Below are 10,725 nucleotides of genomic sequence, written 5' to 3'. Positions count from 1 at the left end.
GAGGGCCTTTCCTCTGGTACTTGTTTTTTAAAACTTTCAATCCTATTGTTTTCATGGGCTCTACCAGAATAGCCCTGTGAAGTTCATAGGATTAATGATAGGTATTTTCCCACTTTATAGTAAGAAATGGTACCACACTACTTTGTCAGAAAGCTGGGTGAAGAGTGTACATTTTAGGGCTTCTTCTAATATGGCCTGCTGCCTTTGGCATATCGTAGTTCCCCCTTATCTACAGTTTCACTTTCCATGGTTTCCGTTACCCATGGTGGACTGAGTGGGGTTTGGAAGCAGATTATCCTCCTGATGTATCTCACGAAGTCAGTAGTAGCCTAATGCTATGTCACAAGGCCAATGCCATTCGCTGCACTGCATCTCATCATGTAGGCATCTTATTATCTCACACCTTCACAAGAAGGGTGTGTACAATAAGATATTTTGAGAGAGACAGAAAGAGAGAGACCACATTCTCATAACTTTTATTATATTATTATAGTTGTTCTACTTTATTATTAGTTATTGTTGTTAATCTCTCACTGTGCCTAATTTAGAAATTAAGTTTTATCGTAGGTATGTATGTGTAGGAAAACACACGGTCCGTATAGGGTTTGGTACTATCCCTGGTTTCAGACATCCACTGGAGATCTTGAAACATATACCCCGTGGATAATGAGGGCCTAATGTATTTAGCATTTGCCTACAGGAGCAAAATACTTGGTGCAAACCCCCGCAATCATTATTAACCCCTGAATCCACCTCTACAATTAAGTCACTAAAGGGTCTACATCTTTGTAACATATGTCTATTAATTTGGTGAGCTCCACTTCCATCTAATATTTAACATAAGTGAAAATGAGGTTCAAGTAGTCAGCAGTGAAAATGCTTCTGCTCCCCATTGTTAAACATGAAAATTCAGAGAGTGACTGAAAATGTACAAATTTCACTGAACTAATGTGGAATGTGGATGGCAATAAAGAGCTATGATTAAAAATTGCTATTTGCAAGCTGTGGAGCAAAGTGGTATCTCTGGTTGTTCAATACCATATTTAAAGCCTATTACTTCTCGAGATACCATGTTAAATTTGATGCTACATTTTAGATAAGTATGTTAATGCTAACATTACCACGAAAGTTACAAAATCCCAGTGGATTTCATTGTAAGAAAAATGAATTGAATATGATTGTTTACTTGGTGAAATAAGCAGCGATTGTTCTTTTCCAAAGAGTAAAAAAAGCTTTTATACATTGAGTTATCTTCAATTTTCTCGAAGATTGCTCCCATATTAAGTGTTTAGTTGATTTACATAATCTACCACAACGGGTATTGAAAAGTTATAAAGAGAAAGATAATTTGAAATTACTTTAGGAAGTTGTTGGAGTTCCAAAAGAGATGGTGTCATGGAGATAGATGTCACAGCGATTCAGATGTAGTATTCTTTTCGGATTACTAAGAGGTAGAGATGTGCTTTGTAGTTATAACAATTAAAAAAATCTCTGCCTCGGTTGAAAATAAGAACTAGGGATTCTGGGCCCTCATTTTGGCATGCTGTTTCCATTCATCTATTGAAGTATTTATCTGTTGAAATACTTGACAAGTCTTCAGAATCATGATATGTATGATTCTAGTCCCTCAGAACTTTGTCCAGACTCACGTGTGTTTGTGTGTGTGTGTGTGTGTGTGTGTGTGTGTGTGTTGTATGGGCAAGTTATGGAGTCTAGATTCCCTGAGCAGAATGGAGAATACTAAATGAGAGAAAATATCCTAAATAATTGGTCTAGAGTTCTGGAAGTTGATTTTTCTTTTAAAAACATTTTCCAGGGGCACCTCAGTGGCTCAGTAGTCAGGCGACTGGCTCTTGATGTTGGCTCAGGTCATAATCTCACGGTTCATGAGATTGAGTCCCATATGGGGCCTGATGTCAGACCCTGTGCTGATGGCATGGAGCCTGCTTGGGAGTCTCTCTCTCCCTTTCTCTGCCCCTCTCCTGCTGGATCTTTCTCTCTCTCTCTCTCTCCCTCAGAAAATAAATGACCTTAAAAAAAATAAAAACATTTTCCAGGTTACTGTTTCTTTGTGGAAGCTGGTGGTGACAGCACCAAGTTTTACATTCATAATTCTCTCCACTTGTCTCAAGTGATCTAGCATCAGTGTCCATAAAAATGTCCAAAAATAATGAGAAAAAACTAAAGATACAGGCAGCCAAAAAAAACACAAAAAACAAAAAACAAAAAAACAACAACCCAGCATCTACAGAGAGAGAGAGATGTGAGATTAATTAATCATCACTCTTTAGTTGTGGAATGAAGAGACTTCATTTTCCTCTTTCAAAATGGCCTAAAAGAGCCAGCCGAGGCACCATGAGGACATCCACTGCAGCTGTTCTCACAACTGAGTCAAATCCCTTTTGGAGGAGTATTTTTCCAGGAGGGACCTTTCATCCTTCCTTTGTAAGATTTTAAAAATGCTAATAGAACAGTTAGCTTAAACAAGCACATGCGAACCAATGCAGTGAACACAATTTCATTTCAACTCTTGAGTGTTATCTCTTTGATATAATAGGATATGCATGTAGCACAAAGCAGTCTACTTTGAAAGTCATCATTTCCTGGATAAGAAGCCCCATATGCAGCACATAAAATTCTCAGCCTATCTCCTGAAAAATGATGATTTATTTCTCTCTTTATTTACTAAAATATTACGGTTGTGTCCATGAGACAGACACCAAAATACCCAGCCAATTCCACAACAAAATGAAACTACTGCTTTAAGCTTTATGTACCTATCTGGGCTTTCATCACACACAGCTTGATGGTTTCTTTTATATATTAGAATTTAGTCAAACTACGATTTGTTTTGTGAATAACTAAACGAAGTCAATCAAACAGCCACCCAGTAATTAGATACTAACAAATTGTTTTCGGAAAAACTCTTGGTTTTAGTAAGTTTGTCATATTTTTCTACAACATCTGCTTTATATCCAGCCAGTGATGATGCTTTCCTTTTAGTATAAAGTTCACTCATCTAAAAAGGACCCAAAAAAGGACAAACAAGAGACTATGAAAGATAGTTTCAGCAAATATTATGGGTAAAGGGTTAATTTATTTGTTACACTGTACGAATATGGTTTAATTAACACACACACACACACACACACACACACACACACACACATTCACATCCCCAGGAGATAAATGCACAAAAGCCTTAAGTAATTCACAACAGTGGAAATAAACCTAGCAGATGCATGCAGAAAAAAATACTTGGCCTCGCTAATAATATAGGAAATGCAAGCCAAAAGAAGATACCTTTAATTTACTTATTTCGAAGAGACATTAAAAATAATAGTCAAGGTTGGCAAGGGTATAATGAGAGGAGACACATTGCCAATGGCAGTGTAAATCATTATAATCCCCCAAAGCCACAAATATGCTCAAACCTTTTGGCTTATTAATTCAACTTCTTGGAATTTACCCTAAGGAAATAATAAAAAATATTGAAGACGTTCGTGTTATCTTCAAATGACTCTAGTTAGAATACTTATAAATGGGGACAGAAAATGTAAATACCCAACAATAGGGGAATGGCTATGTAAGTTATGGTACATCCACTCTACACTGCTATTAAAAGTGATGGTTACAGAAAATCTGTAGAAAAATGCAAAAATATCTAGAGTGAAGGAAGCAACATGAAAAAATGTATGTGTGTATTATGACTGGAAGGAAATGGACCAGAATGACAGCACTCTTAGAAGCTGGTAGGATAATGGAGGCAGATTTTGCTTTTACAGCTTTTTTTTGTTCCTCACAACAGTTCACTGTTTAATCGTTTACTTAAAGAGGGACACCTGTGTGGCTCAGTTGGTTGAGCGACAGACTCTTGATTTCAGCTCAGGTCATGATCCCAGGGTCATGGGATCCAGCCACACGTAGGTCACCATGCTGAGTGTGGAGCCTGTGTAAGATTCTTTCTGTCTCTCTGTCTCTGTCTCTCTTTCTCTCCCCCCTCTGCTCCTTTTCCCCACTTGCATGCTCTCTCTCTAAACAAAACAAAACAAAACACAAAAAAACAAAGAAAGGTAAGAGAAGAATCAGCCAAAAGTTCACTTTCCATTTAAGGGCTTCTTAAGTCCAGTGTTTTCTTTTTTTTTTTTTTTTTTAATTGAAGTATAGTTGACATACAGTATTATATTAGGTTCGGGTGTTTAATATAGTGATTTCACATTTAGATACATTATGCAGTGTTTACCGCATTAAGTATAGTTACCATCTGTCACACAAAGTTATTACAATATTACTGACCATATTCTCCCGTATTCTCTATGGTGTAATTTACATCCCATGACTTATTTATTTTATAACTGGAAGTTTGTGTCTCTTAATCCTCTTCACCTATTTCACCCATCCCCTCATCCCCTCCCTTCTGTCAACCACCAGTTTTTTCTCTGTATTTGTGAGTCTGTTTCTGTTTTGTTTTGCCTGTTCTTTTGCTTTGTTTTTTAGATTCCATATGTAAGTGAAATCATATGGTATTTGTCTGTTTTTGTCTGACTTATTTCACTTAGTATAATGTCCTCTAGGTCCATCTGTGTTGTTGCAAATGGCAAGATTTTATTCTTTTTTATGGCTGAGTAATATTTCTCTCTCTCTCTCTGTCCCTGTGTGTGTGGGGGTGTGTGTAAGACATCTTTATCCATTCATTTATCAATGAACACTTAGGTTACTTCCACATCTTAGCTATTGTAGATAATGCTGCAATAAACATAGAGGTGCATTTATCTTTTTGAATTCATGTTTTTATTTTCTTTGGGCAAATACCCAGAATCAGAATTGCTGGATCATATTGTATTTCTGTTTCTAATTTTTTGAGGAACCTCCATACTGTTTTCCATTATGGCTATACCAATCTACATGTCCCCCAGCAATGCACGTGTTCCCCTTTCTCCACATCCTTGCCACCATTTGTTACTAGTCCAGAGGTTTCTGAATGAGTCCATCTCCATTAATGTAAAAGGTCCTTACTGAAGAAAAATTATTATAATAATCCCAAGGAGTACTAGCCCCATTTGCTAGGTATTCTCCAGGTACTGGGTGGCTTCATTTTCTGTCTTGTGCTCTGAAGAAGGCCAGTTCTCTTTGAGCAATGTCCAGTGTGCTCTTTAATTTTTTTCTAGAGTTGAGTACGTCTTTTTGGTGAAGGCTCCAACCTATAAAGAGTTGCTACGTGTAGGACAGGCCTATTTTCCATTTTGAGAGGGTGTATATATGATTAATAATAAGAAATGGAAAGAAAATAACACGATAGAGGAACAGGTAGGGAGTTTATTTCCAGTACATAAATATATACACTTACCAATGGATTCAAAAGTAATATTTTAGTATACTACCCCATAATTGATGGGAATGTATATGAAGGTTTACGAAGAGGGAGAGGAAAGGAACAGAGGAGAGAGGAGGGGAGGGGGAGTGATAAATAATGTAAACTTGGCTTTGAAGAAACCCACCATTTTTGGTAGTTTTTTAAAAAGTTTTCATTTAAACTCCAGTTAGTTAACATACAGTGTAATATTAGTTTCAGGTGTTCAATATAGTGATTCAACAACTCCATACATCACCCAGTGCTCCATTACAAGTGTCATCCTTAATCCACATCACCTATTTAACCCATCCCCCCACTCGCCTCCCCTCTGGTCATCATCAGTTTATTCTCTATAGTTAAGAATCTGTTTCTTGGTTTCTCTCTCTCTCTCTCTCTCTCTCTCTCTCTCTCTCTCTCTCTTTGTTTTCCTTTGCTCATTTGTTTTGTTTCTTAAATTCCACGTATGAGTGAAATCATCATATGGTATTTGTCTTTCTCTGACTGATTTTGCTTCACATAAACCCACCATTTTTTTTGGCCAGTCTAAGCTTCCCTTCAATTTCATGTACAATCATGAGATTTTAGATCTAGAAGAGCTCTTTAAGATGATCTAATCTCCTTATTACATTTAGAAAAAGTAGAAGCCCTAAGAGAGAGGAGGTGATCTGCCTTAGGCCACTCTGCCGGGTGTCTTCTGAATGACAATGTAGATTAGTGATTAAGACTGTGGCCTTTGGAGCAGACTGTATGAATTGAAATCTCAGCTCTGCTATTTACTAGCTATGTGACCTTGGTCTAGTCACTTAACTGCTCTGTTCCTTGATTTTCTTTATGTATAAGATGTACCTACTTCATAGGATGCAATTAGAATTAAAGGAGTTAATGTGTGAAAAACACAACAGTGCCTGGTAGGCCTGCCACCTGAGGACTTCCACCTGTGTTAGCTGTGGCTGTTGTTATTCTTGCTTATTCTGCCATTTCAAGGCCAACGATTTTCACGTGCCAGGTTGTCTCTTCATAACCTTACGGTGGCTGAAGAAATAAACATATACCTCCATGGGTCTTTTCTGAAGTCACCGTGGAGTTTATCTTGTTAGCGAGTAGAAAGTGGAAAACACAAAGGTAAACCACAGGTAGTGACGTGTGAATTTATACTGTGTGATCTATGTGAATGTATCTTCTGCAGTAGAACAGATAATTGACCTTTGTTTTTTACTGTTTCTTAATTTTTTTTTTTTTTTCAACGTTTATTTATTTTTGGGACAGAGAGAGACAGAGCATGAACGGGGGAGGGGCAGAGAGAGAGGGAGACACAGAATTGGAAACAGGCTCCAGGCTCTGAGCCATCAGCCCAGAGCCCGACGCGGGGCTCGAACTCACGGACCGCGAGATCGTGACCTGGCTGAAGTCGGACGCTTAACCGACTGCGCCACCCAGGCGCCCCTGTTTTTTACTGTTTCTTAATAGCTGCATGTGTTTTACTGACACAATTCCTTTTTGATTTTGATTTTTTCTTTTTTTCTTTTTTTTTTTTTAACGTTTATTTATTTTTGAGACAGAGAGAGACAGAGCATGAACGGGGGAGGGTCAGAGAGAGAGGGAGACACAGAATCTGAAACAGGCTCGGGGCTCTGAGTGGTCAGCACAGAGCCAATGCGGGGCTCGAACTCACAGACTGCGAGATTATGACCTGAGCCTAAGTCGGCTGCTTAACCGACTGAGCCACCCAGGCACCCCAATTTTTTCTTTTTTCAATGTTTATTTTATTTTTGGGAAAGAGCACAAGTTGGGGAGGGACACAGAGAGGGGTTTACAGAGGATTTGAAGCAGGCTCTGCTCTGACAGCAGGGAGACTGATGGGGGCCTCGAACTCATGAACCAGGAAATCATGACCCAAGCTGAAGGCGGGCACTTAACTGACTGAGCTACCCAGGCGCCCCCACAATTCCTTTTTTAAAAAAGTTTATCATTATCAAAATAATAGAGAAATAAGAAAAACTGCTTTGCTGCGAATAGCATTATGTATACTTTTGGTTTTTCTGTGAGTTGACACTGTCTTCATCATGTCTAAATAAATAACACATGCTCGTCAGTGGACCTCCATGATGCCATGTTGGGCACTGAATGAAAAAGTCAATTAAGCAAATATGAACGTGTCTTTTACCTTGGAGTATTGGAAACAGCATCTTTTGAGAATTATTGTGCTTTCAAACTTTGTTAGGTTTAATGTTTTAAACTTCTGTTACTGTCTTACTTAATATTTTCCTACTTTTTTTTATTTTCAAAAAGTAAACCGTTTGTGAGTGAAGTCAAACTCTGCCTCACAGGATTTCGGTAAATGTCACGGTTACATACTCTCACGGCCCTAGGCACACAGAGTTGTGCGTCTCCATATCAGGTGCCTAAAGAGAGCTGAATGTATCTTCTGCTACCTGGTCCACACACCCAAATGTTAAGATAAGAAGTTGTGGGGGCACCTGTATCTCAGTCCGTTAAGTATGTGACTCTTGATTTCAGCTCAGGTCAAGATCTTACAGTTCGAGGTATCCAGCCTCTGAGTTTGGCTCCTTGCTTACAGTATGGAGCCTGCTTGGGATTCTTGCTCTCCCTTTCTCTGCCCCTCCCCCACTCGTGCACACGTGTGTTCTCTCTCTCTGTCTGTCTCTCTCTCTCAAAATAAACAAATGAACATTAAAACAGACAAGAAGTTGTGATTGGGGGTCAGGGAGCAGAGAAGGATTACTTTCTCTTGGTTTATACCAATTTGTGGTTTAAAGGAAGATTGCTTCCGAGGACCCTCAATAACCTTGAATCGATGTGACATTCCTAGCTGATTCATAGCTGTGATTAGAACTTCAAGAATGGTTCAAAATAGCTATAGGAATATTTCTCTCTTTCTCTCTCACTCATTCACTCACTCAAGAGTTCACATGTTGCAAAATAAACAACATACTGAGGGAAAAGAGAATGTCTGGATTCCCATGCATAAAAATAAGGGTGATTTTAACATCATAAATAATAGTTGCCAGAACACAACATTAGGCATTAGAAGTGAGATGTTTTTCATTTTCAAATTTAACTTGTTAGGTTTGAATGGTGTTAAGATAAGTGTAAATTCATAACCAGCTGAGACTTAGGCAGGAGTGCTATTTTGACCATACCTCTGCTATGTTAATCCCAATCAGAATAAACCAAACTTGACTGAGAAAGCAAGTGGGAGATGGGAGAGAAAATAAAATGTATATCTGTATATTATAATGGAAAGCATCTTATTAAGTTATTTTTAATTATAAGTGTCTTGATGGATGTTTTTGCATTATCAATGTCTTTATGTGGAAAATAGCTCTCCACCCCTATTGGGTAAACTTTCATCCTTTAATGAACGCAAAACTATATGTGTTGGCTGAAATGAAATTAGATTAATTTTATTGATGGCTCCTTTTTTGGGTGGAAGTCCCATTCTCTGCTGCAAAGGTGCATTTCTGGAAGTCTACTGTTGATATGTTTCTCACTTTGCACTGTTTGTAGCAAAGTCAGGGTCTAAAATCCAGCCAGGTTTATGAAGCACGTGCTATGGGAACCTAAGAAGAAAGAGATTCAAATTGGCCTTATCACATAGATGCTCAGTAGAATTTTGGTGGTTGTGGTGAGGGTGTTGGCGATGAACAAATAAGCTAAATCAAGTACAGTCTTTCCCAATATCTTTATCTTTGGTGCTCAAACACTACTTTGTCTTTCTTTAGGAGTCCTTTAATCTGCTCTGTAGTAGAGCTGTTTATCACTTGCATTAGACTGTGAATTCCTTGGGGGCACAGACTATGGCCTATTCATTTCCACATTCTCTCTAGCCCTTCTTGTGAATTCTGGGCAATGATGTATTCAATTCATTCAACAAGTATTGATCAAGAGTCTATATGCCAGACATCGTGCTTATTTGGGGGATGTAGCAGTGAATAAAACAGATAAAAATACTTCATGGGGCTTATATTTTAGTAGAGAGACACAGATGACAGACAGTAAGCAAATAAGCAATATATATATATATACATATATATATATATATATATATATATATGTCACTTGGTGATAAGTGCTATGAAACACAGGAAGGAGGATGAGAAGTGACATTTGTGTGTTTTTTTGGTGGTTTACTATGGGAGGCTGCAAAGGCCCTGAGGTGGAAACATGCCTGTTATTTTCAGACACTTCAAGAAGGCTGGTGCATCTAGAGTGCATGAGGTGGGTGGAAATATCAGGGATGAGTTTAGAGAGGTTAGGGTAGGGAAAAGTGAACCTTGTAGGGACCTTGTTGGTCATTGTAAGGACTTTGGCTTTTATTTTGAAGGATAGAAGATGCTATTGCTGCTTCTGAGCAAAGGAGAGACATTGACATGACTTAGATTTTAAAATCTTCATTCTGGCTATAGTGTAGGGAATGTGCTATAAAGAGAGCAATGTTAAAAGCAGCACATCAATTAGGCTATTGCAGTGGTCCAGGTGGGGGATGATGGCTGGAACCAATGTGGTGGTAGTGGGGAAGTGGAGAGATGTCATTGGATTCTGGGTATATTTCAAAGGTAGCACCAGAAGAATTTACTGGTGAATTGCACGTGGGATGTGAATGACAGGGATCGAGGTCTGTGGCCTGAGCCAACAGAGGAATGGAATTCACCATTTACCAAGATGGGAAAGACCGTGAGAGGAGCAAGGTTGGGAAGTGGTGGGGATCACGAGCTCAGATTTGAACATACTAAGTTCGAGATGCCTTTTAGATATCCAGGTAGAGATATTGGGTGGCCAGCTGGATATTCAAGTCTGTGGCTCAGGGGAGAGATTGTGCTGGAGCTCTAAGTTGGGGAGTGTATAGGCAGTATGTCTCATGAGATGGCATGAGATTAGACTATTGTTGATTATCAATAGATATTTACTTACAATACTTGATTTGCTTTCTCTCCAACTATCTTCATTTCTGATATTAATTCAGACCAAAATAGCCATCTCTATAGACCATTTATGGAATTTGTAGGTTAGGAGTTAAATAGTTTCTACTTTGTGTGTGCCTAGAGTAGTGCTAAGTGGTATAGGGGATGCAGGGAAGCATAAGACTCCAATTCTGCCTTCAAGATCCTTAACGTTTGATTAGGGAAATAGCACTTTGATTCATGAAACTTTGTTCATACTACAAAACATTAGGTACCGTTGAATGCGTAATAGTCAATCCATACATTTTATTGAGCGATTTCTGTATTCTCTGCATTTGCTATACATATAATAGGAATTGCAAAAAGCGAGATACCGCACATGATTTAGGAACCACTATCTAGATGTTTGTAGATTTCCTTGAAAATGCATATGGTGAAGAGCTTAAGAAA

Source organism: Lynx rufus, unplaced genomic scaffold (genome assembly GCF_022079265.1).
Source record: "Lynx rufus isolate CCGP_SWC_20201006 ecotype Redwood Valley unplaced genomic scaffold, mLynRuf1.p SCAF_19, whole genome shotgun sequence".
NCBI lineage: Eukaryota > Metazoa > Chordata > Mammalia > Carnivora > Felidae > Lynx > Lynx rufus.
Note: the sequence above shows the minus strand (reverse complement) of the source record.